This window comes from Macrobrachium rosenbergii, chromosome 47, assembly GCF_040412425.1.
Source record: "Macrobrachium rosenbergii isolate ZJJX-2024 chromosome 47, ASM4041242v1, whole genome shotgun sequence".
Lineage (NCBI taxonomy): Eukaryota > Metazoa > Arthropoda > Malacostraca > Decapoda > Palaemonidae > Macrobrachium > Macrobrachium rosenbergii.
The window spans coordinates 16,586,513-16,593,950 of record NC_089787.1 but is presented as its reverse complement, the minus strand read 5'-3'; the positions used below and the strand labels follow the sequence as shown (position 1 = coordinate 16,593,950).

General features: G+C 34.6%; 1 long non-coding RNA gene across 1 annotated transcript; it reads right to left on the bottom strand.

Annotated features, from left to right (window-relative positions):
• Positions 1-3,034: 3,034 nt before the first annotated feature.
• Positions 3,035-3,799, bottom strand: LOC136830941 (uncharacterized). The gene is made up of 2 exons (XR_010850771.1): positions 3,464-3,799; positions 3,035-3,212 (listed from the first exon to the last, which is right to left on the bottom strand). It is a non-coding gene; the product is annotated as an uncharacterized lncRNA (long non-coding RNA).
• Between the last annotated feature and the right edge of the window lie 3,639 nt (positions 3,800-7,438).

Here is a 7,438-nt window from a genome sequence, read left to right as displayed (position 1 = left end):
CGCATGCAAGGGTTTGTTTACCTTACGTTTAGTTCCGAGGATACGACACATCTCGCGGCTATTGGGGTAAGATTAAGTACTTCACCTTTAAATACATGTAACTCAGAATGATGATGCATACTTCTGATGGCTTCTTTTCAATTATGTTTGTGTCCATGAAGGCTTCGTCTTCATTACATTTATTATATTCATACAGTGAATGCAATTCTTTGTGTAAAGTGCGCAACAAATATTTGTGATACTTTGATTCATCAAAGTATGTCCTGCACGATCACAGAAAATACAATTGCGATTACAAATTTTCCCGATCATTTCTTTTTAACAGAGAAACGAGATTTTGGCATTCGATGGAGAACGAAATCGTCGGGCCTTTTAAAATCCCTTCAAGGAGACATTCAGAAGAATTACTTTTAATCACTTTGTCATTGATAGTAAGATCATCCCTTGAACGATAAACATAAAATTACCAACACTGTTAAAAATAAAAATATAAGAACATTAAAGAATGTGTAATTGCCTCTGTAAAATAACTTAGGTCTTTTTGATAAATTGTTAAAAAATGTAAATTTTGCAGATATAATTTCAAATATCATGCGAAAATAGGTAATGTAAAGTAAGGAATTGCTAGATTCAGTGAGACAATCTATCTGCCAAGTTGTCTGTATAACTCACGTTACAAGTACTGTACCAAATAATGAATAAATCAGAAAATCATTACAGCTGAAGGAATGAAAATGACACTTAGAGCCAGCAGTCTAGATGGAAGTCTTACAGGTACAGTCGTACATCATTCGAGCTTCCCAATCAGGAATAAAAAATCACAGTGCAGAGACTCACAAGAGGGCGTTTTGATAGGAAGGTATCCACAGTCACGCAAGTCATACTCTGAGGGAATACAAGATTAGACCGACTCTTTTCCTCACATTTTACCGATTTAAAATAATGCTCTTCTGTTGGAATAAAAAGAAGTAACATAATCCCCAACTTTTATTGCAACCTCAAGGTAATTTCTTTTACATTTTATAATACAAGAAGTCAGCGAGAAAGAGGCTTCAAATGCTGACAGTTATCTACCTCATTTAGGTCATTAACCTGGTTGGCTCTGTCCAAAAAATGGTTCACGTACGTAAACAGTTTGTGGTAATTTTTCTCCTATGTAAAGGGCTTCTTGATGGTCTTGAGAGTTAAAAAATTAAAGTCTGTAAAATCAGAGTGCCAGAATCTTTCCTTTTAAATATCATGTTTCAATTGATAAATATAGTTACGAAACTGACTTTAAACAGGGATGGTATCTTAACATTAAACTTTGGCTTTTTCTTATGTATAATATATATATATATATATATATATATATATATATATATATATATATATATATATATATATATATATATCCTGCTATACCTATATATATATATATATATATATATATGTATGTATATATATATATATATATATATATATATATATATATATATATATATATATATATATATATGTATGTATATAGATATATATATATATATATATATATATATATATATATATATATATATATATATATATATATACGAATATATATATAGATATATATATATGTACATACATATATATATTTTTATATTACATATGTTATGACCATATACCAAGGTCAGATAGGGTCATAATCTCTTACTGTATCTGTTTTAAGAACAGCATCAATCATCTTATACCCCTAAGATTCTCTGGTATCGGTGGCCAGCCATGGGTCAGCAAATTCCTTCTCCCTCGTCGACTCCTCTCACTGAATCTATCCTCAAACAAAGGCCTACTGGAATTAAACACTGAGCTACAAAACTAGACTTTGTTTGCAGATTTAACGAAAGTAATTCAACAAAAGCTACGGCCATGCAATGGAGTAACTCACACCCCATAAAAATGGAAATCATAGCTAAAAGAAATTCTGATACACAGTCCGTCGAATTAATGATTCTAGACCAACCAATACTAATGACTAACACTTTGGCCATCAAATAAAATAAACAGGTAAAAAATAGGTCCGAGTCTAGTATATTCCCAATGAGTACATTCTCGACCTCTTACTCAGCGAAACATCTGAAGAAGACAAGCAAAACCTTCTTTAGTTTTCAAAGCACAAAAAAATACAGATATGGGAATTCCTTCCACGTTACTCACCCATAAATGCTTAAACAAGATACATATTATAAAAATGGAGAAAACAACCTACAGTTTGGTAAATAGATATGATTCTTACCTTGAAACCGCAATGTTCAAAATCTGTTCTCGTATCACACACAACACAAGTCTCGGTTTTACTTTTCGAGACTTTTCAGAAAGTTCACTGTTGGTCTTCTAATGATTCCTTTCTCCCTACCAAATCCCTTCAAACCTTGGGACTCCGCCCAAAAGACAGCACAAACACGTTCCCCACCGGAACCTGGACACTTCCGGCGAACGTGCATACAGTGTCACCTCACATAATCCCACGCCTCGAAAATCCTGACGCCATCCTTACTTAACGAGGAAATGCGTCAGATGATAGCTAAACATTCTCTCCAAGATTTTGGGAAAGTTTTCTTCCCCACTTGTTAATTCAACATGCATTGTGTATTTCAATCATGTATGCTTGTGACCTATAGAAAAGCTTTCATATATTAATATATATACACAAACATATATATATATATATATATATATATATATATATATATATATATATATATATATATATATATATATATATATATATTTATATATATATATATATATATATCTTATATATAATATATGCTATGTAATATGTGTGTGTGTGTGTGTGTGTGCGTGTGTGTATGTATGTATATTTATATTTTTAGATTTGACTTGGGGAAATGCTTACCATGAGCCAGTTATAGACTCTAAATGAATGTTTTCGTTACTTGCCTCTATTTTTGTATAACATCTGACTACTGTGGGTAAAAAACAAGGAAAGGTGGGGATTTTATCTGAGCTGAGGGCTCTACTCACAAGGTATTTGTAAGTAAACACGTTAGGGTAAATTTAAAATTGCATGTATTTACATGAAATGAAATATCAGAAGATGATTTGGACTAATCAGGCACGCAAGGCCTGAGAGCTTAATTATAACTGGGAAAACTTGAAAGTATATCCATCGGTGTGATGATGCTGACACAAGGCACAGTCAAGAGAGATTTCCACAGCTAACAGACCCTCTGCAAGGAGAGAGGTTCACGAATTAAAAGCCAGTAGGGACGCAATAAAATATACATAGGACAAGGCGAGCGCAGAGGGTGTCACGAGGCCTTGAACACACGATTTTATGTAATTATTTAAACACGGGCATTTACGTAACACTGACCTAACAAGGCAAGGTTGATATGGGAATACTGGCACTGAGAGTTGATAAATTTGAGAATTAGAACAGTGTGACGGCATGAAGAACTTTTGTAACAGATCACTTTACCTTGCAGAAGAGGTGGTTTCAGCGAGAAATGGCGGCAGAGGAAGGGCTGGGTTTCACTTGTAAAAATACTGAGGGGTCCCTACAGGATGAGGACCACGTGTCTTGCTAGCATCAGCGATGTGTCTCCCCCTCGCGTCCTACAGTGTGTCTCACGTTGTTTCCTCGGTCAGTCCCTTATATAACGTTGGTCAAGGGGCAGGAGGATACCTACAGGTAGATGGGGTTGGTTTCATCTATAACTAAGTACCAGGCTTGCAGGCCAGCTGTCCTTTTCTCTAAATCTTCTCGACTCTTTCGTGTCTCTGTCAACAAAAGTCTCCCGCAGTCATAGGTTCCAAAGGAGAAAGCTGAAAGATGATTAAAAGATTAAAATTAAGCGAGGGGCCTATGTCGTATTTCAAGCATTAAATAAAGCACTGGTGGCTGGGATTCTTGGGAAATTATAATAATATATATCCTTGCGACTACATTCCCGAATTTTACAAACTCCTCATCTAGTCCTTCCCCTTCATATATCTTGAAGCCTAGCGCAAGGTTCAACCCTTATCTCCTTATACGTCTAATTACATTCACAGCCACACTTTAACACCTTACTCTCCAACTCGTATCCATGTTAACTTTTGCTTCGGCCAAATACTGATCAGATGTGCCTCCAGCAGCTCCTATTCTCGTCATTCATCCACCTACTTTGTTTCATATTTGTTTACATATCCATGTAAAAAAACATTATTTTTTTTAGTTGAGATTTCCTTTCTCTGCTTCATATGAAAATTATCTGGGATATTTACAGCCTTTCATTCATATATACTGTATGTATGTATGTATGTATGTATGTATGTATGTATATGTATGTATAGTATATATATATATATATATATATATATATATATATATATATATATATATATATATATATATATATATATATATATAAGATAAAACCCCTGAAGGAAACTTGGAAACACTGGAGTGCTGCGAGGCCTTTCGACGCTAGGTCTTTACTTAGCAGACTGAAGAAATATAAAATTAAATTTACAAGGAAAGCTCATATAAATGACAGATGGGATTATAAAGGAAACATATGTACCTGGAATCCAACGAAGAATTAGTAGATCTGGAATAAAACAGGGGTTAAATATTTAAAAGGTTTTACAAAGTTAGGATCAACTGCAGAAGCTAGGACACGACAATTAAGGCAAGATTTTACAGGGTCGTGACAGACCACCTAAAAATTTTTAGTACTTAAAAATAATTCTCTTTTTTGTAAATAATAACTTTTGCAAGATGAACATTTTTTACAAATAAAAAATTATATTAAACATACGGATATATAGAAAATATATATCAAGTAACTAACTTGTAATTAAGTCAGTGATTTTATCTTTTAGGTCATTCTTGAACATTTTTCTAATACAGGGGTCCAAATAATACGTGCTAGTGCTAAGATTAAAATCACAACTGGAAGTAAGCTGGATAATAGCGGACTCCAATAGATTTCTTGAAGAGAAATCTTTCGATCTGGCAATCACTGAACTTTCAGTCAATTTATCCTGTGAGTTTTCACTTAAATGAATGAATATAGCCTTGGATGCTTTGTCCAGTTTGACTGAATACTTATGTTGCTTAATACGGCATCTAAATCTTTGCTAGATTGGCCAATATAAAAGAGGCAGTCCAAACATGTAATTTTATATATTATGTTGTTGTTTTTTTTTAGGCTATTTTTTATTAACATTCTTTTGAGTGTGTGTATTATAAAAAAAACGAGGTTTACATTAAAAGGTTTTAACAATGATTTTATGTTTTCAAACCACTAAAATAAAACCCAAGCAAGAATGTTCTTAGGGCTTCTTTCTTCATGTTACTTTCACTATAAAACTTTTTTGTAGGCTTTGTTATAACAAATAGTCTAGTATATGTGAAGGATAACATAAATCTGTCCCTATTGAATACATAAGAAAAATAGGGACAGATATATGTTATCCTTCACATATACTAGATATTTGTTATAACAAAGCCCACAAAAAGTGGCCTTGTGTGTGTGTGTGTGTGTGTGTGTGTGTGTGCGAGAGAGAGAGAGAGAGAGAGAGAGAGAGGGAGAGAGAGTCTTTACACTTGCAAGCAGAAACAGTTTTTCGAGAGCATTCAAAGATTTACTGATATACTGGCTAGAATTATAGATGAATATAAAATTGTAACAAAGGGTAAAAAAAGTGCGTATATAAAAAATGTATAATTAAAAAAAGATCTTATATATTTGCCTGTCTAAATAAGCCGCTACATACACTGTACATGATTATACACAGGTTCTACACAAAAATATTTACATACCTTCCTAAAGAACCACTTATTTCTCACGAAATGACAGCAGTTAATTAATTGATGCAGTGCACGTATTACTTGTCTATGGTCCGTAATTACTATCTTGAAGAAAAATGGAGTGTGCGTAAGTTATGTTTTACAATGTAACAGTGAAAATATTGAAATGTTTTTATTCACAGCATGTTGCCTGACTGAAACTCGAGAATTAGGCTACATAATCTAAGAATTTCTGTGTAGAGTACTCTCGACTTGGAAACAGTGATAATTCATTCTGTAAAACCAAAGGAAGTGATTTGAATGAGATATAAAGACGACGATTTTTACTCATCTGGAATCCTGATTAGGGATATTTTGTTCATTTTCTCTCACCGATTTCGCAAATCTTTGCATCAGTTACATATTCACCCTCTTAAAACCGGTTTTGATGCTATCAGTTACCGACTATCTCTAAAATAACTGTGGCCCGCAATGTGTCTGTAGAAACCCTTGGGATTTGCTTTCCAAAATATTCAGACCACAACTGAAATCAACCACAAACCAATCACTGTCATCTTCAAAATTCGCCAACTGTGTGACTGAGGAAGCGTTCTACAAATCCCAAAATATCATCTTCCATGCACCCCACAAATTGAGCCTACCCAGTCAGTCATCAAATCAAGTACCTGGACAGCTGCAGTCAAATGTTGAGCCAAACCCGACCGTTTTTTTCCTTGTGGCCATGCCATCGATCAAGTGCAGTCGGTCACGGTGCTCGCAGTGGTAAACCTTAGACACCAAACCCTCGGCTGTGACGAATCTTCCATAGAAAGGATTAACAAGGAAATCTCTCCCCAGAGCCATCGAGCTTCAACGTTCCGTCAAAAACTGATACCAAATTTATGCTGAGTTCAGCAGTGACCAATATTGAACGAACAATGAGAAAACAAGCATGAAATTTTGCACAAGTGCAATCTTTAAAGCATTCCTCTATCAGATCGTCTGGCTCACACGTGTGTGTTTTTAATATGACAGTTGAAAAAACAAGATGGCAAAAATAATGGTGAACAGATTTTGGCTAATTTTTCACTAGAATGGCATGCATTTACCTTCTAGCAAATGGTAAAGCATCTTCCATACTATTTCTTGAGAAATTATGTTTCCGTAGCTTCCCAGTACAGTTTACCTTTAAATCTGGAATCTTATGGCTGCCAAGAAAAGGTTGAAACAAAAATTAAACCTGTTAATATTAATATTTAACAATTATCGTTTTAAGCATGGATCTTGGTTTCTGTGGTTTTAGATCCTAATGAAAAAAATCTCTTTCCGAATAACTCATCAATTTTGAAGGAAAAATTAATAAATGTAAAAGAGTGTATGTCTGCATTTGTGTCGAAACCAGGGCACACTGGTGCATCACTGCGTGTAACTTCCAGCATGGGGTTGTGCCAGCTAATCCAGCTTTACTAATCCTGAGGAGAGTCTTAGACAGTAGTTGTAGTATAAAAGTTAGTTTAGTGTCGTTCAAATGCTCTCTAACAGCCCCAGACCAGCTATAGTTAGATAGCCGCACCTGAATAGACAGGGTGCCATTAATAGGAGCCGAGCCAAGTGGGTATGGGGCTGTACATGATGGTTCATGTACTTACCGGATGGTGTACAGATCACACTGGGACT